The sequence below is a fragment of the Mauremys reevesii genome, linkage group 6 (assembly GCF_016161935.1).
Source record: "Mauremys reevesii isolate NIE-2019 linkage group 6, ASM1616193v1, whole genome shotgun sequence".
Classification (NCBI taxonomy): Eukaryota; Metazoa; Chordata; order Testudines; family Geoemydidae; genus Mauremys; species Mauremys reevesii.
The window spans coordinates 59,863,109-59,890,164 of NC_052628.1; the positions used below are offsets into that span (position 1 = coordinate 59,863,109).

General features: G+C 42.3%; 1 long non-coding RNA gene across 2 annotated transcripts; it reads left to right on the forward strand.

Annotated features, from left to right (window-relative positions):
- Window positions 1-1,165: 1,165 nt before the first annotated feature.
- On the forward strand, window positions 1,166-27,056 carry LOC120408245. 2 transcript variants are annotated; one of them, XR_005600561.1, is made up of 5 exons: window positions 1,166-1,215; window positions 4,584-4,699; window positions 24,820-24,976; window positions 25,719-25,868; window positions 26,725-27,056. It is a non-coding gene; the product is annotated as an uncharacterized LOC120408245 (long non-coding RNA). The 2 variants fall into 2 exon arrangements; XR_005600560.1 differs by lacking the exons at window positions 24,820-24,976; window positions 25,719-25,868; window positions 26,725-27,056 and adding exons at window positions 6,501-6,605; window positions 7,958-9,135.

The window sequence follows — 27,056 nt, forward strand, 5'->3', positions numbered from 1 at the left end:
AACTTTTCTCCATCTTTTTTTATGGAAGCCTTATTTGAAAACTATCATCACGACCCCCTCAATCTCCTCTTTTCCAAACTAAACATACCCGGTTCCTTCAGCCTTTGCTCATATGGCTTACATTCCATTCCTTTGGACATCTATGTCACTCGCCTCTGGATCCTTTCCAGTTTCTCTACATCCTTTCTATATATTGATGATTAATATTGGACACAGAATTCCAGCTGAGGCCTAACCAGTGCTGAGTAGAGCTGTACTATCACCTCCTGTGACTTGCATTTTATGCCTCTTTTAACACAACCCAAAAAAGCATTTGCTTTTTTTGCAAGAACATCATATTGTTGGCTCATGTCTCCCAGATCCTTCTCAGAACTGTTGCTGCTAAGCCTGTTTTCTCCCATTCTGTATTTGTACATTTCTTTTTTCTTCCTTAAGTGTAGCACCTTACATTTTTCTTTGCTGAATTTCATTTTGTCATCAATAGCCCAGTTCTCCAATTTATCAAGATCCCTTTGAATTTTAGCTCTATCTTCTAAAGTGCTTGCAACCTCTCACTAGTTTTGTGGTCATCTGCAGATTTGATCAGTATGCTCTCTATTTCTATATCCAAGTAATTAATAAAGATGTTAAATAACACCAGACCCAGAACAGATCCCTTTTGAACCCCATTTGAGACCTCCTTGCAATCTGAAATCATTCCATTAATAGTTACCCTTTGTTTGTGGTTGTTCAACCAATTATGTAGTGTGGCAAGGCACCTTCTCAGTCTCCCCAGCCTCTGCTGCTTTTAGCCCTGGTGAGACAGGCTTGGATAATGCGGTCCCTCTTGGGACACAGGGGAAGTTTGCTACCTGTGTCTCCACCAGTCCTGTTTAGAGTATTTTTACTCCCTTGTGGGAGAGAGTACTGCCTCTCCTCCTGGTGAGGCTCGCTGTCTTGCTGCTCCAACACTCCTGTCAGTAGGGCTCCTTCCTCCCAGGGAAGGGTTTAAAAAGGTCTCAGGCAGCCCTAATTTGGAATCAGCTGATCCTAATTAACCTCAGGTAGCTCTCCCTCAGCTGATTCTAATTGCTACCTTGGTAACCCTTTCTCAGCTGAATCTGATTGACCTGTAGTTGCCTCCCAGTTGATAAGGAGGAGGGCCTTTTAACCCTCTGGGACTGATTCCTACCCCTTCCTTGCAGCTGTCTGTCCTGAATTTATCATAGTATCCAGGTAATGGTAGTTCCACCGAGCCTGCATTTCTCCATCTTACTTTTCAGAATGTCATGTGGGACTATGTCAAAAGCCTTGCTAAAGTTCAGGTATAGTATGTTCACCACATACCCTCTACACACCAAATCAGTTGCCTTGTCAAAGAAGGAAATCAAATTGGTTTGGTATGATTTGTTCTGAGCTTTGATTCAGTGGTTTGTCTTTGTTGACTGATCCTGAACATTCTCCTTTCTGTGGGGCTTTGTCCAGTTTTTTTTCTGTTTGTGCTAGTTCAGTGTTTGATGTGCTTTGTCTTTATGGGATTTGTTGTTGTAATAGGTTCTCCTTTTTGTGTGAATTTTGTTCAAGGACTGTGTAAAGTTCAGGTGGTGCTTTTAATTTGTCTGGTAAACTATTCCTTGTAGTAATCTTCCTGCATTAATTGATCTGTGTGTTTCTGATGTAGAGCACCCAATTTAATATGTTCAGTTCATTTTCCTTTATCATGCATATGTTGCATCTTATCCACACAGTCAAGGAATACACACATTTCAGGCACTACTCTTTTGGTTATAAGACCAGCCTTTGTACATAGAAGGAAGGAGATCTCTTAATAAAAAGTCTAGCAGGGATTCCAGGAAGCAATAATACTTTAGTCACTGTGTTGTTGGCAACTGTAGTAAGGCCAGAGGAAACAGTGTTAAGTGGGAGGTGAGTTAGGAGCTCTAGATAAGGAAGGTGGCAATGCACCTTCTAAAACTAGCTGGCCTAGTTGTTCAAGCCAAGTCAAGCTTGATTGGACTGCTTTAATTTGCCAGACTTAGGAGAGTTCAGCTTCTAGGCAAGGTGTTGGGCAGAAGATTTGCACCTGTACAGCAAGGTTCAGGGCCAGTCCCTGGGTAGATGGGCGATATGATTCTCCCCGTGACTGGCCATGGAGTATATTTGTGGAGGCTATCTCTGCCCAGTGACTAAAGTATCCTATAGGGGCTTTTAAATGCTCATTCACCTCACCCCCCACAAGAGAAGGCTGGGAATATCTGTTTCCTGACTTAGTCTGTCTGTGGCCTACCCTCTGCATACTGCTGCACAAGGAGAGGTGTTGCACCATAGAGGAGATGCCAATCCTCTCTCCACATCCAGTCCTGCTTGCATAGTGGAACCTCAGATTTACCTACAGTGTGCAGATAGATCATGAGTGGTAGTGTGAAAATGGCTGCATGGAAGCAGCAAATGAGCCATGGAATTAAGACAACATAAATCTAATTCTGCATTTAGTTGTGTTCTTGCAGTTCCACAGGAGACAATGTATATAAATGTAGGCAGACTTTTACCCTTTCTGTTTATAAAATAATAATAAAAGTAACAAGATTTATTGCTACTTGCTGCAAATGCAAACTAACATAGTAGGGTTTTTTGTTCTTTCTATTTTTTGCACTAGATTTTCTAAAAGTTAGAATCACAGCACTGATCTTAACCTTCTTAGAGGTATTTTTTGCATTGTCAAAACATTATAGAAGGTTCTAAATGGAATTTATCAATGGAGAGAGCAAGTCAACCCATTCCCCACCTTCTAACAAGTGCATCTAGAATTCAGCAAGCAATCTGTATGATTCTAAGTTTGGGCAGTATTTGCTTAAGCTCACTTTTGCGATCTGATCCCACAGCATCATAGTAGCCTTTCCTAATGTTTAGCTTGAACTTTTCACAGCTTCTGTTTAAGAGCAGGTGTTATACCCTTTCCAGACTGATAATTCTCCTTGACAGAGATGGGTTATAAATATGCCCATTCATTTAGGGATTATATAGCTGTTCTGAATACACCAGATACCTGTGTCTTAGATTATCTGGCCCTAGATACTTGAGAGACTGTTTCTCATTCTGTAGTCTGTCACAGTACTGTAGTTGAGATTAGTACAATGCTTTTGCTGTTGAATCCTGGTATTGAAGTTTCCAGGACAAGTAGTATGGTTTACTGAGTAAAGGTCTCTGGAGTGATCCCCTTGATCTGCCAGAGCCAGGATTTGGTAGTCTTCAGAGTATGGTGTAAGGCACACTTAATTCAGAATCTGGATGAGGTTTTTGTTCCTTCAGCTCAATTGTTGATATATTGTTAGCTGCAGAAGTACAAGTAGTTTTAATGCCACCTGTGATGGGGTGGACTAGACCCAGAAGCCCCTTGCTGGAGGCCTCAGGGATCTGCCACACCTATCCCAGGAAAGGAGCAGTGGAGCTGTCCTCCAAGCAGCCTAGAGAGACTGAGCAGGAAGCAGCCAGTCAGGAGGGGAGGCTGCAAGGGCTAGATAAAGCAGAGGGTTGCAGGCTACTATAAAAGGAGCTGCAGTGCAGCCTTCAGTCAGTGCTGCTTGGAACTTGAGGAATGCAGGTGTTACTCATGGCTGGCCAATGGGAACTGCAGCACCATGGACAGCTCAGTGCTGGAAGAAACCAGGAGAGTGATAAAGAGCTCTAACCCAGGAACCTATCCTTGTAACAACACCCATCCCCAAGGGGGGAGGGATAGCTCAGTGGTTTGAGCATTGGCCTGCTAAACCCAGGGTTGTGAGTTCAATCCTTGAGGGGGCCACTTAGGGATCTAGAGCAAAAATCAGTACTTGGTCCTGCTAGTGAAGGCAGGGGGCTGGACTCCATGACCTTTCAGGGTCCTTTCCAGTTCTAGGAGATAGGTATATATCAATTCTGCCTACATATCTATTCAGGGGACACCATCATAGGACCTAGCCACACTATCAGAGGCTTGTTCACCTGCACATCTACCCATGTGATATGACATCATGTGCTAGTAATGCTCCTCTGCCATGTACATTGGCCAAACCCGACAGTCTCTATGTAAAAGAATAAATGGACACAAATCAGATGTCAAGAATTATAACATTCAAAACCCCATTGGAGAACACTTCAATCTCCCTGGCCACTCAATTACAGACCTAAAAGTCACAATATTACAACAACAAAACTTCAAAAACATTTCCCAATGAAAGACTGCTGAATTGGAATTAATTTGCAAATTGGACACCATTAAATTAGGCTTGAATAAAGACTGGGGGTGGGTGGGTCATTACACAAAGTAAAACTATTTCCCCATATTTATAAACACCCCCCCTCCACACACACACACAGTTCCTCATACCTTCTTGTCAACTGCTGGAAATGGGCCATTTTGATTACCACCACAAAAAGTTTCTTTTCTCTCTTGCTAGTAATAGCTCACCTTAACTGATCACTCTTGTTATAGTGTGTATATAAATCTTCCTACTGTATTTTCCACTGCATGCATTCGATGAAGTGGGTTTTAGCCCATGAAAGCTTATGCTCAAATAAATTTGTTAGTCTCTAAGGTGCCACAAGTACTCCTGTTCTTTTTGCAGATACAGACTAACACGGCTGCTACTCTGAAAAGAGCTCTGGGCTGCCTGAACATAGAAGAGCCATGAGTTAAGGATGGAGCACTGGTGAAGGCTGAGGCTGCAGGGAAGTGGCTCAGGTAACTAAAAGGGATGTGGGTGTGTGGCTGCTATTCTTAGGGTCTCTGGGCTGTGACATGGAGTAGTGAGTGGGGCTGGGTTTTGTGCCCCCTACCATAGGACACTGGAAAAATGGCCTACAATTGGACAGTAATAAAACCTCCAGAAGGGGGTCTGATCTACTTAATGGCCCAGCTGGAGAGCAAAATGGCCCACTTGGCTGTCTGTGGCTCAGACACAGACAGCAAAACCATTGCCTCTAGGGAGGAAGTCCTAGGGGTATGGCTTGATACCAGGTCTGGGACTAGTCAAAGACTGCAGGCACACCTGACCGGAAGCAGGAGCTTGAGAGGTGGGTGCCATGCCATTACACTAGCTTTTGTGAGTAGCTTGTAGTTTACATGTTAAAAAATTATTATAATTCTTAGATGCCATGGCAATCGGGACTTTAAATCAGTAAATAATAAACAGATACTTCAATTGAGAACCGTGATGCATAAAAGATGGTGGCCATGAGTAAGTCTCCAGAGCCACTTTTTAAACATCCAGTAAGTTGTTTTGTAGCTTATAAAAAGTCTGTGAAATGGAAGTGACATCTCAGCTTCAATAGGAACATTGCATTCAAAACTATAGTTAAGGCTCTGCAGATGGTTTTTCAACATTTAAATTCTTTATTTGAAACACTTAAATATTTTCCATACTTAAGTAGGCTGTTTGAAAAAAAGAAAGGAAGTTTAAAAAAGTGCTTTGGTAGTATCAGTGTCTTCTCACACTATATGTTCTTGGTGTTTGTTGGTGAGTCGGTATATGTTGCCACTATGCCCATGCAGTATGGTGCAATATGTTTTGTTTGGTGCAGTATGCTATCATGAATAAGGAAATTGTAACAGGGTGCTTTGCCCTTTTAAGGGCCATATGTTCTAGGGCCACCCAGCTCTGTATGATGAGTAAACCCAACTATATAGGTGTTTTCTATAAATTACTTAGAGGGCTCTTGTGGAAGTATCTGCAGTTGTGGGGAAAGATGCCAGGGGAAAGCTTCTGGGCCTCTACAGCCTTCATGATCAGGGGAATAGCTTTGTTTGGTGAGGCTTGTGTTTGAATAATAAGCTTAGTCCAGACGTTTTTCCTGATCCAGACTCTGGGCATGGTGTCAGTACTTCCTGGGCTGGGGAGACAGATGAGTGGTATACAGACAGATTAGTCAATTGCCTCTTTTTGCCTTGAAAAAGAGAAGTGTGTAATCCTTAGCAATGACTCATGCACCAATAGTTATATACTCTCCTGGAGTAAATTGGCATAGCTCCATTGACTTCAGTGAAGCTGTGCTGATTTATATGACCCATGGATCTGGCACAAAACTATCAGGTTTCTAAGGTCCAGAGAAAGGTTGGGATGGTGCTGTGGAGGTTGCTGACCATTACACTCTGATCCCTGGGGACACGTGTGGATCCTAAGGGTACAATCTAGCACACTATTTGTTTTCCATTTGATTATTCTGTAGAGCTGCAATAGCAGGGTGGGGGAGATGGCTCTGAAGCACAGCTAGTTTTCTATAGTTGAGGTATTTTCAATTTTACCAGGATTAATAGCCTCCCCTGGGTGCTATCAGATATATTAATAGGACTGTGGAGGTGCTGTGGGGCAGCCAGAATCACTAGGAGACTCAGCCACAGCCCTCCTGGGGACTGCCTAGGAGAGCACACTAGCAAACCTGCAGCACCACCCTTGCAGAGGATGCAGTAATGCCATCCACCTCACCTGGCCAGCTTTGGGCATAGCCATGGATATCTTATCTCCCACCTCCTTGTCCCTTTTCAGGCAGCTAGCCCTCTTGGGTGCTCAGCAGAAGAAGGGATTCGGCTCCCTCTCTGGATTCTGGACAGATCCAGAACAGGAGATACCAGAGAGGTAAACAGTTCTTTTGTATCCTCCCTCACAATGTGCCCATGCAAGGGTTGAGCAGAATATGTGCCTCAATGTTGCAGGTTCATCACTTGGACCCTTCCTGCCTCTTATGCCACACATGTTATTTTCTGGAGCTCCAGGGTTCATTAGGAATCATCTACTCTCCCTCAAGCAACCTCTTATTATTCAGCAGGTATCGGCCCTCCCACAATTCTGATTCCTTTTATATTGTACATCTAAATTATGTGACTATGATATAGTATAGTCCCAAGTATAGTGAATAGTTATTTTTAGGTTTCTGAATATTTGATGTTCCTGTTCTTAACTTCATTTTAATGTTAATGAATACTTCTAGTGATATGTAGTGAATTTATGCACCCAAAGGAAATCAGTACTTTATGGATACCAAAAGGTGGTAGTCTCCAGTTAGCTAGCATTCTATAAATATCTACCCATTCAGGAATATCATTAGAATGACTTCTAAAGTTTGAAAGTAGATTGAAAATTGAAAAAGATGACAGACAAAAATCTACTTTAGCCTCTTCACAAATCCAGCTTTTGTAGCCCTACTGTAGACCATGAGATTGATGGAAAAGGAGAGGAGAAAAGAGAGGTTTAGAGTTTGAGTATCCCTGAAAACATATAAGTAGTATTAGCCAACACATGTTATATACAAACCCTATAAACATAAGTATTTTGTGTACTAATATTCTGTACATTATATTAAATATGAATGCTAGGTAGTTATGCTAACTGACTTGTATTGTGTTCTTCCCATAATTCTGTTTACCCATGCCAAGTATCCCACAATGCTTTGCAATGCAGAAGTCAGCTTTGGAACATAGGAAGCCTGTCAAAGGCAATATAGACTTTGTCTGGGTCCAAGATGGGAAGTGCCTTCATGGGCAACTGGTTTGGAATGACAAATCTGAGGAACTGTCCCAAATTGAGGTGTCAGTAGAGGAGGTTTTGGAAGAAATTAATAAATTAAACAGTAATAAGTCACACATAGATGAACACAACTTGTTGGAGAAGAATCAACATGGCTTTTTTAAATGGAAATCATGCCTCACCAATCACTTAGAATTCTTTAAGGGGTCAACAAATGTGAGGACAAGTGTACTTGGACTTCTAGAAAGCCTTTGATAAGGTCCCTCATCAAAGGCTCTTAAGCAAAGTAGGCACTGAGGGGAGAGGGGCGGAGGGAGGAAAGGGAAGGCCCTCTCATGGATCATGGTTAAAAGACAGGAAACAAAGGGAAGGAATAAATGGTCCATTTTCAGAATGGAGAGAGGTGAATAGCAGTGTCCCCCAGGTATCTGTACTGAAACCAGTGCTGTTCAACATATTCCTAAATGATCTGGGCGTAGCTGAAGTTGGCATATTTTAGATCGATTTACCTGGCCATGAGGACGGCAGCAAGTTGACCACTGCTGCTCACCCATCGAGACTGCTTCTGCCTCTCGACGCTGTGGAGTTCCAGAGTTGACGGCAGAGCGATTGGGAATCAATCACTACCCACCAATCCAGTGGGTAGTGTAGACATACCCAAAGATAAGGAGGAAAAGTTCACCATGGTATCAGAAAAAAGCTGAGTGGTAAATTTGAGTCTTGGGTGAGACATGGTGCTTTTAGCTATGATATAAATATGAATAGTTTTGAGGGCATATTTTGGAGCACACATTCTGTGTAAGTTTAACTGCATGCTGCAAGAAACATATTCCTGGAGGAAGTGGCATGTATATTTCCTTTTCATATCTTACTTTGTCTTTTAGACTATAAATTGCCAAAGCATAGGTTTGGTCACTTGAACATTTTTAATATAGAACTGCAAGTAGTCAAAATCAAATTGGCTATACTTTTAGCAATAGTAGCTAGGAGCAGATCTCTAGTATGTTAATCTCATAATGAAGTGACACGAACTCTGTCTAATTCTGAGACTAGTTCTGTCTAAAGCAGCAGTTACCGGGGGTTTCCACAGATGCTACTTGTCTGTCTAATCCTGTGCTCACATTTGTCCTTCTAACAATAGAAGTGTCTTACATTTCACCAGACTTGCTACCTTTTGGCAGTGATGGGACTTCACTGACTCTCAAGTGGTTTTTTTTAAATAAAAGACTAAGTTATTTCAAATTATGTAGTTCTAAAGCAACAATGTGACTTTTCCATGGCTGTAGGATGACCTAGATAAATGTAATATTGTATAAAGGCTGAGGAGACTGTCTGTCTTAAAGCAGAAATTCTCTAATTTTCTTTGTAGTTGAAGAGGGCATAAGCTCCCATATGTTCTGGTGGTGGTTTCTCTTCTATTTTTCTTCAGCACAGCTGTAATTTAAGCATTGACTTGTAAGCACAACCCTCTTTGGTAGTTGAACTTTAAAGTTCCACACGTTCTGCTGAGTATCTTCTGCCCTGTAGCCTGAATAAGTGATATTCACTTTGGGGATAGTTTCATGTTATTTAAAGGGATTCACCCTACACAAACTACATGCATCCATTCAGAATCAGATATTAAAACATTCCCATTTGCTAAAATGAAATTGCATTTACTCATTTGGGATTTCCCACCTCCTGAAAAGTTGTTACATGGCTGCTTTGACACACATTCATTTCTAAAAACAAAACTACCATAAAATTCCTCATTCTCATTTAATGCTGGAGCTGGTTGGGAATCTATGAAATGTCTTTTTGTCAGACAAAGCCAATTTGAGAGTAATACTCTTCACGGGAACATATCAGATTAAAATAAACTTTTGTCAGGAAAGGCCTCTCAGGTCCAGGATGGAATATCTGTCCAAAATGAGAGAGAAAGAGGAAACTCCCCTCCCATAGCCAACGGGCCTGCTCTGCTTGATTTAGAGTGGGGATTTGAACCCAGCTCTCTTCTCTAAAGGTGAACATCCCAGCTACTAGGATATAGGTTATTCTAGGGGCATGTATGGAGGATTGATCGATGTCAGTGTGTCTCTCTGTGTCCATTTCTTGTTGTTTTGCTTTTGGTTGAAAACCTTTGAAAACTCTCAAGTTTGTCTTGATGTGGATGGGAACAACTTCCAAAATTTCTTGCTCAATGGGAAAACTATTTGGTACAGACACCACTTTCAGCTGTCCCAGGCCTATTTGGAGTACTTATTTTAATTCTAAACTTTAAAGCTTCACAGTGGAGGATAATCTCATTAGCAGTGGGATTTAGGTAATGTAGATCTTGTGCTGGCCCTTTGCACTGGGTGAATATTACTGTATCTGAGTTTAGTAGGAGTGGGTTCTGCTATATTTTAAAGAGATGTTCAATTCTGATAAGATAGGGATGTAAAGTTAGGGACTATTTGAAGTTTGTTTCTCATACAGGTCAAACATGCAGTCAACATGAAATAATAATAAATAATATAGTCTGTGACCCAACATATCATCTTTGTTAGATGAGCACCTTTTCAGTAACTCCAGTGTTATCAACTCTTAACTTGCTGCAGGTAATCTGCTTTGTTTTGCTTCCCTCCCAACAGCCACTGGAGCTCTTGTAAGAACACAGATAAACTCCTGCTTTAATGCAATTTTGGGGTAGGAGAGAGTACCTCTCACAATGCCTTATAGTCTAATGGATGGTGCATTGAGCTACATGCTAGGTGACAGGAGTTTGAGTTCCAGCTTTTCCCCTAACTGTTGCTAATATTTCTCTGTGCTCATAACCCTTATTAATATTAGCAATTACTGGTCTGCTTCCACTGATGTCACAGAAAAGTGAAAGATAAGTGCCTCCCAGGATCAAGCCCTAAATGGATCAGAGCCTTCACAAGTTCTGCTAAATCTTTGAGTCTACCCCATAGAGGGAAAAGAGAGACTAGAACTGGGCAGGAAATGGGTTCCCTAGCCTGTGAAAAAATGTTCAAGATTGAAAAATTCTCATTCTGTATTGGGATGAAACTGAGACCTCTTGAAGTTGTTTATGTGACTGTCTCTTGCACCGTCACTCATGGCACTCAGCTCAGGAGGTTGGGTAACCAGGTTTAAGTCCTTGCTTTGTCATTGTCCCACATGGTAAGGAAGTGCCTTGATCACCAGGCTGTTGGCTATTCTGGGATAGGGGTGTCTCATGCTCATGGAATTTCTGGTCCAAATTAATCCTGGATCTCAGAAACACTTTGCAACAAAAATTTAGTCAAAAGGGATAATTCCCTCAATGTTTTGAATTTGATGACCAAAAAAAAAAAATAAAAAAAATTGTCAAATCCCTGACCAGCTCTAGTAGAGACTGAGAGATAGGAAAGAGGTGCTGTGTATTCAGCTCTTCATCCACAATTCTGAAGTCTGTTCTGCTTTAATTGAACTGGGAGAAGCTTTTCTGGAAAACATTACTTCTTAGCCACCCGCTTCTTACAGAAATATAATTAACTGCAATTAGGTTGCTGGTTTGATGAGGTGTAACTGACTCTAGTCTTGCCTTCATCTCTAGAGTGACAATGCAGATAAAATGGGCAGCACAATATTTTTCACTGTTTACTTGGTTATATCAAGGAAGGATTAATGGAGCTAAATGGATTAATGGAGTTAATCCAGTTAATAAAAAAAGCAGTTCTCCCATTTGTAAAATAGCCTTCAATATGTTTTCACTCTTAAAATTCTACTAGTAATAACTATTAGCCATATTTCTTGGTTGGGCACTGCTGTTTCACTTTGCCTGAGCTGTATTTAAATAGGATAGCAATATTTTATGCAACATGACATCTGGATCAATGGATACATTTCCTCAGGGGTTCAATTATGGATGGAACCGGATAACATAATGATAAAATAATAATTAATTTTTACATGTTCAAGTGCTTGTCTATATTCACTAGAGTGCATGAAGAATTTGAAGACAATATATTAAGTTTCCATGAGTGTTCAGTAATGAAACCTGTCTTAAGCAACAATTCAAAAGACAAAGAAAAACCGGTTACTTAATGGAGGTGGCCTTCTTTAGAGATGGAACATCTGGGGGTTACTTTAGGGAAATCTCTAAAGTTCGTAGGCTATCCAACAAGGGTGGGTCACAGGATTAACCACTCCTGTCTTTGTCTAGTATATTTTTGAGTCATGTTAGTTAACATGTTAATTTGAATATTCATTCAAATGTAGACAAGCCCAAAGAGAGCAGAGTCCTAACTCCTTGTGTGAAATTGATCTCCGTGAAAATTTGTCTGGGTTTCTGTGAAACTCTTGAGAGAAATTCAGGTTTCAGGAGGGATTTCTACGTGCATAAAATGGCATTACTCACCTTATCACACTTTTTACAGTTAACTATTTTTAATAGTCCTTTCTAAACTTATTTTTTAGGGTCGTGAAAGTCCAGATGTACTTTTTTGACATCAGAAGAATAGCAGGACAACCTGATTAGCAAAGAGTTGGGGAAATGTGAAGAATAGGTAATTAAAAGGACAGTGAGAAACCCCTGAACTCTTTAGTTCGGGGTTCTTTAAGATAAGGTAGTGTGGGGAAGTCTGCTTTGCCATTATCCATGGTCTGTCTGTTCTTCTCATAAGCAGATTTCACTTCTCCAGTGCTCTGGTTTGCTGCTTTAGCAGGCATTAATTTAATTGAAAAAGGAAATTAGTGTAAGTGTGTAGAGCAATGAAAACTGAGACTTAATAGATCAGTATGGTATTGTCCAGATAGAACAGCTGCCAAAAGAGTTCCTTGAGGAACTCAATATAACGTGTTTTCATGAAAAGGATTTTGTTCCCACCATGTTACAAATGGAAACTTTTGAAAGGGAAAAACCACAACAGCATAGGAAAAGTCATATTCCTCCAGCTTCTAAGGTGTTCTTGCAGAATAAGACCATCTAAAAAGGAGAGGACAAATCTTAAATTTGACAACCCAAATCCAATTCAAGGAGTGTCATATTTGGGCATCTAGTTTCAGATCAGCCCTGAGGTAAACTTTTGGCCTAATTAAAGTCAGTCGTACTCTGGTGTTTTTTGATTTGGGGGTGAGGAACTGTTCCAGATATCATTTAGAAAAAGAAATGTATTATCACTGCTGGCTACTGGGCTCTCCCTAGGCCCACCCTGATTTCCTCAGGTCCCACCTACTTCTGTTGAAGAAGATTGTTCTCTCCTCTCACCCCACCACATTGCCACTGCTGGCCCATGCCTCTGGTGCTCTTCCCTCTGGCTAGCAGTGATTGTTGCCCCTTCTCCCAGAGTGGCACACCTGCCCAAATGGCAATCTGCTTTGGAGCACTTCTTCCATAGACCAAAATCCTTCTTTACTCCAATTGCTTGGGAGAAGCAGGCATGTTGCCTTTAAACCTATCCCACATTTGGGCACAGCCTTTATATTTCCGAAGACAAACGCTTTATTTTTTGTTTTATCTGAATAGACTAATTTTAAGACTCATGTCTTGTATAGTATTGTCCACCTCTGCAAAGATTGTTGCTAAACTTTTATAGCTTTATGCTCTCAAAAGATATTTACTAGGGAGAGTCTGATTTTTGGAATTTGATTGCCCATGGAATAGACAGTTTGAAACCTAATAAATAAGGTAAGACATCGTCTCATGAATAGATATTGAGCACTCCCAAGATATCATATATTAGGAAGAAAATGAACTCTAACATGCATTATTGAACAGCTCATGTGGGCTTTAAATATTACACTCAGTGACATATTTCATTTCCATATTTTATTAGGCTAGTAATACTTCTTACTAAATGCCCACAGTAAGGGGTTACAGCTATGGCAGAGTTTCATTATCACCATGTGGCTATCTCATTAATAAATTAAGCTGTTTGCACTAGAGTGACCACAAAGTTAGAACCCCTTTTTTCCTTTTTATTTTTTAAAGGATTACAAAATGACTGAAGTTGACAGTCTTATTGTTCTCTCTCTCTCTCTCTCTTTATCGTACTTGTCCCCCAAAACTCATTTTTCTTGTAGCTTTCAATTGTCACCAAAGCTCACCATGTAAAGATATCTTAATCAAATACCTGTCAGTTAAATCATAATAGCAGCTGAGTTAGTAGAAAGACTCATCAAGAAGATTTCAGTTGTCAACATTGAGCATTTTCAGCTGAAAAGAAGTAGTGGGCTTGAGCACCATAAGGCCCAGCTTCTTTGCTGGTGTAAATTGGGGCAATTTAATTGGTCCTAAAATACTAGGGGCTTGTTTACACTTACAGTGCTGCTGTTGTGCTTAGTGAAGACCTTCTCCCTGAGAGGCAGTAGCTATGTTGGCAGGAGAAGTCCTTCCATCAACATAGTGCTGTCCACACCGGGGATTAGGTTGGTATAACTGCATCACTTAGGGGTGTGGCTTTTTCACATTCCTGAGTGATGTAGTTATACCAACATAAGTTTGTAGTGTTGACCAGTCCTGGATTTGCAACACTGGAACCACAGCAATGGTTCCTCAAAGTGAAGCCCTGATCCTACAAGATAATCCATGATTGTGTATCCTCTTCCCAGGCAAAGCCCAACTGAAGTCAATAGGGTTTATCATCATGGGCATAAGAGTATCTCATGTGGATTACTTTGCAGGGTTGGGCCTAAGGCACTTATTCACCAAAGTTGTTTTTTTTTTTTTCTTAATTTAATTTAAAAATGTTGACCAACTTTGACCATCTCTGTTACTGTAATTGGTAGACACTCCAGCTATTTCAGTGAAACTCACTTCAAGAAGCTTCTGCAAATTACTATTGTGGTGGGGTGTGTGTGGGGGGGAAGTACATTACTTGGACTGTTGTGTGACAGTCAGGCTGGGCAGCAATGGTAGAAGGCATGAATGTTAGGCCTACAGTGGTAAAGGCCCTTTCCCTATAAGCTGGCTACCTCAGGCCACCTAGGGACACCTAGAGTCAAATTAAGGGCTGCCTGAGACCTTTAAAAACCTCTTTTTTGGGGGTGGGGGGGGGAGAGATAAGACAAGCTGTCGCAGGGCTAGTGGCAGCAGGGAGAAAGACTTCTCCACAGTGGAAAGTTGCTCTTCTCTTTACAGGGGAAGCTACATGATGTTTAGGGGAAGGACTGGCATCCCAGAACTGATAACAATGTGACATATCCTTAGGGGTCGCGGTATGAAAAAGCTATTCCCCTTTGTTTTGTGTTGTGAACTTGGTTTTTTTCAGAGGAGGAATACTCCTTGGGTCTGCCCTGAGGTATACCTGAGCCTGCTATGGTGGAGGAAGTGCCTTGCCACAGTTCTTTTTGAGAAGCAAAATAGTAAGGGGGTGACTATAATAGGAGATGCTATGAAATCCTTGTGATAAATGAAGCAGTTGGTAGCTCCCTTTTATGGACACCCAGCCAACCAGTTACCTATAAAATCCCTGTTGGTAGCTGTTCTCTACTTGCTTTACCTGTAAAGGGTTAAAGTCTGACTGCAGCATAGGTAAAAGGAAGTGAGTGGGCACCTGCCCAAAAGAGCCAATGGGAAGGCTAGAACTTTTAAATATTGAAACAAGACTCCCCTTTCATAGAATATCAAGGTTGAAAGGGACCTCAGGAGGTCATCTAGTCCAACCCCCTGCTCAAAGCAGGACTCAACTAAATCATCCCTAGGGAAGCACTGGAATGGGTTAACCACCCTCCTAGTGAAAAAGTTTTTCCTAATATCCAACCTAAACCTCCCCCACTGCAACTTGAGACCATTACTCCTTGTTCTGTCATCTGGTACCACTGAGAACAGTCTAGATCCATCCTCTTTGGAACTCCCTTTCAGGTAGTTGAAAGCAGCTATCAAATCCCCACTCATTCTTCTCTTCTGCAGACCAAACAATCCCAGTTCCCTCAGCCTCTCCTCATAAGTCATGTGCTTCAGCCCCCTAATCATTTTTGTTGCCCTCTGCTGGACTCTTTCCAATTTGTCCACATCCTTCTTGTAGTGTGGGACCCAAAACTGGATACAGTACTCCAGATGAGGCCTCACCAATGCTGAATAGAGGGTAATGATCACATCCCTCGATCTGCTGGCAATGCTCCTACTTATACAGCCCAAAATGCTGTTAGCCTTCTTGGCAACAAGGGCACACTGTCAACTCATATCCAGCTTCTCGCCCATTGTAACCTATAGGTCCTTTTCTGCAGAACTGTTGCCTAGACATTCGATCCCTAGTCTTTAGCAGTGCATTGGATTCTTCCATCCTAAGTGCAGGATTCTGCACTTGTCCTTGTTGAACTTCATCAGATTTCTTTTGGCCCAATCCTCTCATTTGTCTAGGTCCCTCTGTATCCTATCCCTATCCTCCAGCGTATCTACCACTCATTCCAGTTTAGTGTCATCTGCAAACTTGCTGATGGTGCAGTCCACGCCGTCCTCCAGATAATTAATGAAGATATTGAACAAAACTGGCTCCAGGACCAAACCTTGGGGTACTCCGCTTAATACTAGTTGCCAGCTAGATATGGAGCCATTGATCACTACCAATTGAGCCCAACGATCTAGCCAGCTTTCTATCTACCTTATAGTCCATTCATCCAGCCCATACTTCTTTAACTTGCCGGCAAGAATACTGTGGGAGACCGTATCAAAAGCTTTGCTAAAGTCAAGGAATAACATATCCACTGCTCTCCCCTCATCCACAGAGCCAGCTATCTCATCATAGAAGGCAATTAGGTTAGTCAGGTATGATTTGCCCTTGGTGAATCCATGCTGACTGTTCCTGATCACTTTCCTCTCCTCGAAGTGCCTCAGAATTGATTCCTTGAGGACCTGTTCCATGATTTTTCCAGGGACTGAGGTGAGGCTGGCTGGCTGGCCTGTAGTTCCCTGGATCCTCCTTCTTCCCTTTTTTAAAGATGGGCACTACATTAGCCTTTTTCCAGTAATCCAGGACCTCCCTGGATTGCCATGAGTTTTCAAAGATAATGGCCAATGACTCTGCAATAACATTTGCCAACTCCTTTAGTACCCTCGGATGCAGAGCAGCCAGCCCCATCGACCTGTGCTCGTCCAGCTTTTCTAAATAGTCCTGAACCACTTCTTTCTTCACAGAGGGCTGGTCACCTCCTCCCCATGCTGTGCTGCCCAGTGCAGTAGTCTGGGAGCTGACCTTGTTTGTGAAGACGGAGGCAAAAAAAGCATTGAGCACATTAGCTTTTTCCACATCCTCTGTCACTAGGTTGCCTCCCTCATTCTGTAAGGGGCCCACACTTTCCTTGACTTTCTTCTTGTTGCTAACATACCTGAAGAAACGCTTCTTGTTACTCTTAACATCTTTTGCTAGCTGCAACTCCAAGTGTGATTTGGCCTTCCTGATTTCACTCCTGCATGCCTGAGCAATATTTTTATACTCCTCCCTGGTCATTTGTCCAATCTTCCACTTCTTGTAAACTTCTTTTTTGTGTTTAAGATCAGCAAGGATTTCACTGTTAAGCCAAGCTGGTCGCCTGCCATATTTACTATCCTTACTACACATTGGGTTGGTTTGTTCCTGCAACCTCAATAAGGATTCTTTAAAATACAGCCAGCTCTCCTGGATTCCTTTCTCCCTCCTTTCTCCCTCATGTTATTCTGCCCATCAGTTCCCTGAGGGAGTCAAAGTCTGCTTTTCTGAAGTCCAGGGTCCGTATTCTGCTGCTCTCCCTTCTTCCTTATGTCAGGATCCTGAACTAGACCATCTCATGGTCACTGCCTCCAAGGTTCCCATCCACTTTTGCTTCCCCTACTAACTCTTCTCAGTTTACGAACAGCAGGTCAAGAAGAGCTCTGCCCCTAGTTGGTTCCTCCAGCATTTGCACCAGGAAATTGTCCCCTACACTTTCCAAAAACTTCCTGGATTGTCTGTGCACTGCTGTATTGCTCTCCCAGCAGATATTAGGGTGATTGAAGTCTCCCATGAGAACCAGAGCCTGAGATCTAGTAACTTCTGTTAGTTGCCAGAAGAAAGCCTCGTTCACCTCATCCCCCCAGTCTGGTGGTCAATAGCAGACTCCCACCATGACATCACCCTTGTTGCTCACACTTCTAAACTTAATTCAGAGACTCTCGGGTTTGTCTGCAGTTTCATACCAGAGCTCTGAGCAATCTTACTGCTCTCTTACATACAATGCAACTCCCCCACCTTTTCTGTCTTTCCTGAACAGTTTATATCCATCCATGACAGTACTCCAGTCGTGTGAGTTATCCCACCAAGTCTCTGTTATTCCAATCACATCATTGTTCCTTGTCTGTTCCAGGACTTCCAGTTCTCCCTGCTTGTTTCCCAGGCTTCTTGTGTTTGTGTATAGGCACTCAAGATAACTTGCTGATCATCCCTCTTTCTCCGTATTAGACAGGAGTCCTCCGCTCTTGTGCTCTCCTGCTCATGCTTCCTCCCAGTATCCCATTTCCCCACTTACCTCAGGACCTTGGCTCCTTCCCCTGGTGAACCTAGTTTAAAGCCCTCCTCAGTAGGTTAGCCAGCCTGCTTATGAAGATGCTCTTTCCTCTCTTCGTAAGGTGGAACCCATATCTGCCTGGCATTCCTCCTTCTTGGAACACCATCCGATGGTCAAAGAACCTAAAGCCTTCTCAGCCTTTGTCTGGCTGTTCCTTTGTTCCTTTGTCTGGCAGGAACAGGGCTGAACTATGCTGCAGGAAGCTTTAAACCAGGTATGAAAAATCATCAAATCATACCTAGGAATTGCATATCTGAAACCCCAGATATGTAAGTAAAGCAGGGAATGTCTAGGAAGACGCGATTAGGTTTATTTTATTTTGCAAGGCTTGTGGGCTCATCTGTGTTAATCCCCAAATGCTTTTGTTTTTCTTGTAGCCTTTAAGTTGGACTTCAAAAAGGTTATTCTTGATGTCTAATTTTTGTAAATGGGTTTTTTAAATCTAGCAAAAGCCTAAGTTCCAGATGTATTTTCTTTCTTTTTGTTTTTAATAAAATGTACCTTTTAAAGAACAGGATTGGATTTTTGGTGTCCTAAGAGGTTTGTGCACATGTTTAATTAGCTGGTGGCAACAGCTGATTTTTCTTTGTTTTCTTTCTCAGCTCTTCCCCGGGGTGGGGTGGGGTGGGAGGAGTTTGAGAGTTCCTTACAGAAAGGAATTCCCAAGTGCTCCTTCCTGGGTTCTCAAAGGGGTAGGTTTTTTTGCACATGGGTGATAGCAGCATCTACCCACAAGGTCAGAGAAGCTGTAACCTTGGGAGTTTAATACCAGCCTGGAGTGGCCAGTATTAATTTTTAGAATTCTTGCAGGCCCCCACCTTCTGCACTCTGCCAGAGTGGGGAATCAGCCTTGATATTCCTTGAGCTTGATTTGGAGACAATCTATTAATTGCTGGGGAGTTGTATTTGTCCCACTTAGAAAAAATGGATGCATAGTGGAGTTTAGCATGAATAGCTCAAATACATGTGCCCCGTATTAATACAAAAGCTAAGCAAACATTAACGGTTTTTTTTTAAATACTTAAATTTTATGTATTGTGCTGTTGCTCTTGATGTCGGTGAGTACATTCATGTCTAATTAATTTACTCATGTTACCCTTGATATTTGTTTAGATTTAGACTGGTATTAACTTGTGTCTCTTCTCTGAGCCTCTGGGTACATTTACAGCAATGAAAACCACATCAGATATATAAATTATAACAAATTTGGGCTCTATCAAAACTCAATTCCCAAATTGCCAACCACCACTGTCACAATCTTATTATTAATTGTTATTTACACAGCACTGTAGATGCTTTACAGGCAGATAAAAAGGCAGGTCAATGCCTTACAATCTGACCAGAGTTTATAATCTAAGCATCTGATCCTGCAAGCTGATATGTGCATACAGAGTTTTGTGGTGGCAGGGAGCTATTCCATATGGGTAAAGGGTTCACCTGCATGGAATTGCTTGTGGGAACAGGGCTTAAGTTTGACAGCTCACACCAAGGGATGCCAAAAAGGGGAGTAGCTGTGGTTGTGGTGGTGGTGGTGGTGGTGGCGGGGGGAAGATGGATACCATTGGGGAAAACAAGCAAGAAGCATGTTTTTGATACATACATAACTTGCTGCTTTAAAACACATGCAAATTTACAGGTCCAAACTCTCAACCAAATGTAAATTGGTGCAGTTCTATTGATTTCAAAGAAGCAAGATCCATCTACACCAGCAGCATAGGCAGTGGGTGGTTAGGGCTAAGGGGGCTCAGCTCCCCAAATTTGAGCCATCCCACCACATACATGCACAGCCCTGCTTGGCAGGTGAAGCTCCACCTCCAGTGGCACTAGGGCCAGCTTGGCGCTGAACTGGCTGGCTATCCAGGAACATGAAGAGTCTTAGGAGCCTTCAGTGGGCGAGTCTGAGGGGCCCCAGCATGGTGACCATCATGGACAACCATGGTGAGGTCTGCATCCAAATAAGAAAGGTCACAATGTCCAAGTCAACTGATGAGGAGAAGAAATACTATTGCCCCCCACTGCCATGTAGGGTTCTTTGGAGCAGATGAGGGTCCAAAATTCCTAGGTACAAATCTAAACAGAGCAGCTGAAACAACTTCAATCCAACTATACTGAAGCCTTCCTCCTACTCACTAGCATCATAATTTTGTCAGGACTGACTGTTGTGCAGCTCACTTTCTCTGTGTACCTATCCCAGCCAGGCACTGCAAAAACACTACTTGGGTCTACTGCAAAAGATGTAGAGCTGAGTATAGTCAGCACAGTGTGGCTCTGCAGCCCAAAACCTCTTTGCGCCATCTCCCCAACATGCTAACTAGATCTGGCCATGACATGCTCTTTCCCTGTGTGAACATTTTTTGAAATAACTCATTCCAAAAGCCTGGGGACGTGGGAGCCTGACAGGCCTGGTTGCTAAGGTCCCATCTAGGCAGGGTATTGGGGAGGTGGGAGGATGGACAAGTCTGCAGAAAATCATGAAAATTTGTGTGGAACATTTTGTAAAAAATCAACAGATTCCCATGGGAATGCATCAGTTTTGATTAATCTGTTTTCCAGTGGGAAAAGCTTCCATTGGTAATTTTCTAACCAGCTCTTAGCAAAAAAGGCTAACTAGTCTACTGCTCTTATGTCCTCTTTATTTCCCTAACTTTGATATCTGGAAAGGTACTGAAACAAACTGCACATGTAGCATAATAGGTTTACAAGGAATAACCAGCATGGATTTGTCAAGAACAAATCACACACCAAACCAACCTAATGATACTGGCCTCCTGCATAGGAGGGAAGCAGATGCGTGATATATATATATTAAAGGCTTTAGACAGTAACATATGACATGCTAATAAGCAAATTAGGGAAATGTGGCCTAGATGAAATTACAATATGGTGAGTGCATGTCTGGCTGAATGGTCATACTCAGAGTAGTTATCAATAGTTCATTGTGCAGCTGGGAGGACCTATCTAGTGGGGACTTGCAGGGGTCAGTCCTGGGTCTGGTCCTGGTCAATATTTTCATTAATGATTTGGATAATAGATTGGTGAGTATGCTTATAAAATCTGAGTGACACCAAGCTGGAAGGAGTTGCAAGCACTTTGGAGAACAGGTTTAGAATTCAAAATGACCTTAACAAATGGAAGAATTGGTCTGAAATTAACAAGATGATGAAATTCAATAAAAACAAGTGCAAGATACTGCAGTTAGGAAGGAAAAAATCAAATGCCTGCAAAATGGGAATAACTGGCAAGGCACTAGTATGCAGAAAAAGATCTGGGGGTTATAGTGGATCACACATTGTTTATAAGTCAACAATGTGGTGCAATGCAAAAAAGCTAATATTCTATGGTGCCTCCTTGTGGCTGCCTCTGGGGATTTGCTCATGAACAGTCTGACACCCTCTGCTTTGGTTGTTTGCCATGTGTGTGCGCGCGCGCGCCTCCCTCTGGACTCAGTTGCTCCCTCTTCACAGCTTGTCCCTGCATCCAGGTCACTATGGGGTTTTCTCCTTCCAAAGAATCAGTCTTTCCCTACAAACTGTCTCTGGCAGACTTCCAATTCACACCCAAGACAGTGTCACTTTCCCAGTGGCAGGCACAGGAACCCTGGCCCACCCACTACTCCAGGTTCCAGCTCAGGGACTCTCAAATCAGTGGCCAAGGTCTGCATAATCCCAAACCTTGCTGCCATTTCCCTGAGCCTTTTCCTACTTTGCCTCTCTCAGGCTTCCTTTTGCAACACATCTCTGCATATATCCTTCCCTCAGGGTTTGGATCCCAGGGCTTCTACTTCTCCCCCTGTGTTTCCTCCTTTTCCTCTCTAAGCTCAGAGAGCAGCTGCAGGCTTCCACATTACAGCCCCCTTTTGCCCTCACTGCTTGGCCTTATACCAGCCCTGCCTGCTACTACTCAGCTGGGCTCCATCTGTAATGGGTGCTGGCTCATCGAGTCTAACTGTCTTCACAGGTGCAGCCTACCAGGTGAATTGACCTTAATTTAACCGTCTCCACCTTTTTTGTGTGTGTGTGTGTGTGTGGGGGGGGTATAAAAACCACCCCATCAAAGGAGTATTAACAAGAGTGTCATATGTAAACATGAGTGGGACAACTACCTCCCTATTTGGCACTGATGAGGTCTCCACTGGAGTCCTGTGTTCAGCTATGGGTACCACATTTTAAGGAAGATATGGACAAATTGGAGAGTTCAAAGCAGAGCAGTTCAAAATGACAAGCCCCTGAAAATGAAAAGCTGCAATTGGACCCTTTGAAAGCATAACTTTGTAAAAATGTGATAACTTAAATCACATTTATAGTATTAAAAGAAAAACATATGTAAAATTTAAAGACAAACAGTTGACTCCTGTACAGAAATTTACTCTTTTTTAAAGATTTTTTTAAAATATTTTGGTGCCATTTTACTGATCTATGAGAAATAAAGTGTAGCCAACCACATTACATTATAAATAGTTGAGCTGTTTATTCCTCCATTAAGTCAGGGTTAGGATTATCATTATTAATGATTTAACAGTAGTATTTGTATAGCAGTAATGCTGAGAGACCCTAATCAGCATGAGAGACCCATTCTACTACTGAATTTTTTTCAAGCACAGTGGAAGAAACAAACCCTATCCGAAAGAGCTTTCAATCTAATTTGAAACAAGGCTAAAGAAGTGAATGTAACAAGCAGTAGGAGGGAAGAGGAAGGTGGAGGATAAGGGTAATATTAATAATAAGCTCACACTGTTATGTCCATTGGCCCTGTTTGAAATGATTGGACACCATCAAGTTGTAAAGTTTGTTTATTGTGAATTAACATCAGTTATCACTTAACATAGCCTTAATTATCTATGTCTGTTCTTATATGCCTCCCAATGCCATATTATGTGAGTGCCTTCAAAATAATTTAAAATGAAGTAACAATAGTATTTATTCAAATTGTGGCAGCACCTGGGATCCTGGTCCAGGACTGGGGTTCCTATTGTGCTAGACGCTATACACTAGGGTTGCCAAATGTCTAATCACACAAACTGAAACACCCTGGCCTCACCCTTTCTCTGATGCCCTGTCCTGCTCACTCCATCCCCCGACCCTCCGTTGCTCACTCTCCCCCACCCTCTCTCACTTTCATCAGGCTGTGACAGGGGATTAGGGTATAGGAGGCAGTCTAGGCTCTGGGGTGGGGCTGAAGGGTTTGGAGTGTGGGAGGGGGCTTTGGGTTGAGCCTGGGGCAGGGGGTTGGGGTGCATGAGGGAGTGTGGGTTGCAAGCTCTGGGAGGGAGTTTGGGTGCAGGAGGAGGCTCTGGGCTGGGGTGCTGGAGGAGATGAGGGTCAGAGAGGGAGTTTGGGTGCAGGTGGGGGTGCAGGCTCTGTGGGAGGGAACTCATAACTGAGGCAGGGGGTTGGGAGCAGAAAGGGATGTAGGTTCCAGCTGGGAGGTGCTTACCTTGGGCAGCTCCTGGTCAGTAGTGCAGTGGGGCTAAGGCAGGCTTCCTGCCTGCCCTGGCCCTACAACGCTCCCAGAAGCAGCTGGCATGTCCCTGCAGCTCCTGGGGGTGGGCAGGCAGCTGCGCCTGCAAGCACCACCCCAGCAGCTCCCAGGGGCTTCAGGGACATTCCAGCTAGTTTTGTGACCAGCGCAGGGCCAGGGCAGGTAAGAAGCCTGCCTTAGCCCTGCTGCGCTTCCGGACTCTCTGAGCCTAAAATCTCACAGATTGGTTTCAGTAGCCTCTGGGAGACAGAGCATGATTGTGGGAGACTCCTGGTAAAACCAGGAGGGTTGGCAACCCTACTGTACACACAGAAAAACAGATGGTACCTGCCCCAAATTGCTTATGATCTAAGGCTGTCTACACTATACAGCTTTTAGCGACACGCCTGTGTCACTATAATCGTGCTGCTAAAAGTCGCTCCATGTAGCTGTTGTTTGTCGGCTCTCCTGCTGACAAAAAACTTCCACTCCCAGCGAGCAGGGTTAGCTTTGTCAGCAGGAGAGCACTCCTCCTGGCAACAAAGCGCTGTTCACACAGATGCTTGTCAGCAAAAGGTTTGTGTTTGGGGATTTTTTTTGTAACACCTCTGAAAGACAAGTTTTGTCATTCAATTGCTAGTGTAGAAATAACCTAAGTATAAGATAAACACTAATCTTCCTCCCTCCGTTATTCACTTGGAGAAATGTGTTTTTATAAAAGTACAGCTACACAGCCCATGGGAGCAAGTTTCCCAGCCTGTTTTGACAGAATCATGCTACAACAAGCTATCCCGGACGTGGTGTTACCCCTGGCTTGCTGCCTCAGGTTCCTTGGGAGGGGCTTCTTCTCTGCAGCTGAATGGATAATATGAGGTCTTGGGGAACACTCTTACAGTTATCAGACCTGCTTTTCCCAAAGGAACGGTACACTACAGCTCATTACTTACACCTTTAGACCCCCTCTCTCCCTTCCGTTGCATTGAACACTCAGCACTTAGGTTTGTTTATAGAGAAACAGTATAAATTTGGTAACAAAGAGCAGAGATTCAAATTATAGAGAGTAGGATTATTGGAAACAAATGGTTACAATAAAACAAAATCATAACGTGTTCTAGAGCTTAAACTTAACTAAACTATGACCTCTTGTCTAATAATGCAACTGTGTGAGAGAGACTTTGGTATAGAGTTTTTCAATCAGGATGGCTGAGATTCTTTCATGAGATCAAGTCCACTGGCAATTTGTCTCTCCCAAATGAAGGCTGTCAGGATGTCTTTCTGCATCCTTAGATATCTTAGATCTCTACTTTGTTCTTTACCTGTCAACAAAGGTCCCTCCCTGCTGTTTGCCTCTTCCTGTTAATTTCTTCCCTTGAAATCTCTCCAAACTTTTGGATGCTAAGGGCTTGTCTACATTTACCAGGGATCAGCGTGTGGCGATTGATGCATCGGCAGTCGAAGATCCGCTAAATCGATCAGAGATCGCTCTCTCATCTACTCCTGTACTTCACTGGATCGAGAAGAGTAAGGCGTTGACAGGAGAGCATCTCCCATTGACATCGCGTAGTGTGGGCCCTGCGGTAAGTAGATCTAAGCTGTGTTGACTTGAGTTATGTTATTCACGTAACTCAAATTACATAGCTTAGATTGACTTTTCCCTTTAGTGAAGACAAGGCCTGAGACAGACACTAATGAAATTAACTTCCATTGTAAGACACACAATATACAATGGTCAGCCAGGGAGATGAGTGTCTCCAATGGAACATGCTACCTCTGAATAACCTGCTTTTATTTTCAAGGAGTTAAGAACTTTATTTCTAATATCTACACATCTCCTTCCATAGTATCCTCACATGCATTTGCAAAGATTATGATGATCATTGTGACATGGGCTTTCAGCAGAACCTTTACATGGTGAACTAGAATGTAAATATCAGACACAGGGGTCCCTGTAATCCTTATGCAGCCCTCTTCCAGTTGTTGCCAAGAGGTCCTTGTGTCACAGTGGGTGGACATTTATTTTAATCAGCTAAATAGAATATTTCATTTTTCACCCACAAAATTAGATAGCATTAAATGGGGAGAAGAGAGAACTAGCCAAGCAAATCACTGACTCTGAAAGTCTGTAATCTGCAAAATAGAGTTTGTATTAAAATTGAGATACATCTCTGGGTTCTAGTGTTATTGCTACATATTGATGTTAGAAATTCCATTTCTTGGCATCTTTTCCCCAGGCAAAGGGAATAATGTATGACCCCTTTTGGTGCTCTACATCTCCATTCCAATTTCTGTTCTCTTCCCCTATTCTTTTGGTTACTTTAGTGTTTCCCAAAACCTACGTTATCAAAGACATCTAGATTTGCCACCAAATCAGATCTGTGACAAGAACAGGAAACTGTATAATTGAAGTAAACTTGTATAGCATTTCTCTGACTCAGCAAGACATTTAATCACATGAATAACTTTAAGCATGTAAGTATTAACAATGAAGTCAGTGGGGCTACTCACATGTTATATTAAGTACCTGCTTATATGGCACCTAAATTCTGCTGGCTGCCATTGCTAATGAGCATGAATTGATGTATTCTTCCCTTGCTTCCCTTCCTTATGAAGCTGGAAGGATGATTTTCAGCATTTGAGATGTGATTCTGGATGCTGATTAGCCACATTGTCTATTTGGAATGTTGATCTTGAGAAATAAAATAGCTGTGGTTTCTTTTGAATTTGTTCTATTCTGAATCAAAGATCATGTGTGGGGCTGACTCTTAAAATCAGAAGGGACAATCACCTCAAAATTTATTTAAAGCCCTGAAGAAAGGGAAAAAAAACTACAACCAAAAAGCATCTTTCCCACCATGACTGATTAGGGTTTGAATGATTTAACTTGATAAGTTCTGTGATACCCATACTGCTAAAGACAGCTGAACAAATGAAAGCATTTAGTTTGAATATTTTTCTTTCTAATTGAAGTAATAGTGAAGCTTGTTTACACTACAGTAGGTCTCCTGTTGTTCCTTTAACTGGCAAAAATAGACTGCTTATTCATCTCTGTTTTGACAGTGGTCTTGTCTCCTGTCTCCTCCACAGAACAATTTTTGACTGCTGTTGATCAGTGTGCAAAAGCAGTCTGTCTAGCGCCTGCAAGAGGGGGTTTCTTTGTTGGTTGAGATTTTTTTTTTTTTGCTTTGTCACCAGAGGTGTCAGCCACATGACAAAGAAAAGGCCTGCTGGTCTGAAAGCTGAAATGGAAGGAAATAAATTTTTTATTTTAAATAAGAATGCTTGTTCTAGTGCCTTGTACTGTGATGGTAATTGCATATGTCCACAGGAGACCAAGATGATAAAAGCAAATGTCTGCCAGAAACTTTAGGTCCTCTGGATCGAGGATGAAAAAGGGCCTTAAGAGAGTACATCAAGTTCTTCAAAGCCCTGATGCAGCTTTGAATATTAAATAATCAGTGCTGGACCGAATACTCTCAGAAGCACTGAGCAAGGTGGTAGGAAGCTGACAAAGAATTAGCCTGTGAAGCAACTACTAAACCTTATGAATGGTTTATCTTCAATAATTTTCAGCACTGTTAGACCAAAATTCTGAGTCTGTAGTAATAAAATACTTAATATTGACCATGCAGCTCTGCACAGAATCAAGACCTTGCTTCA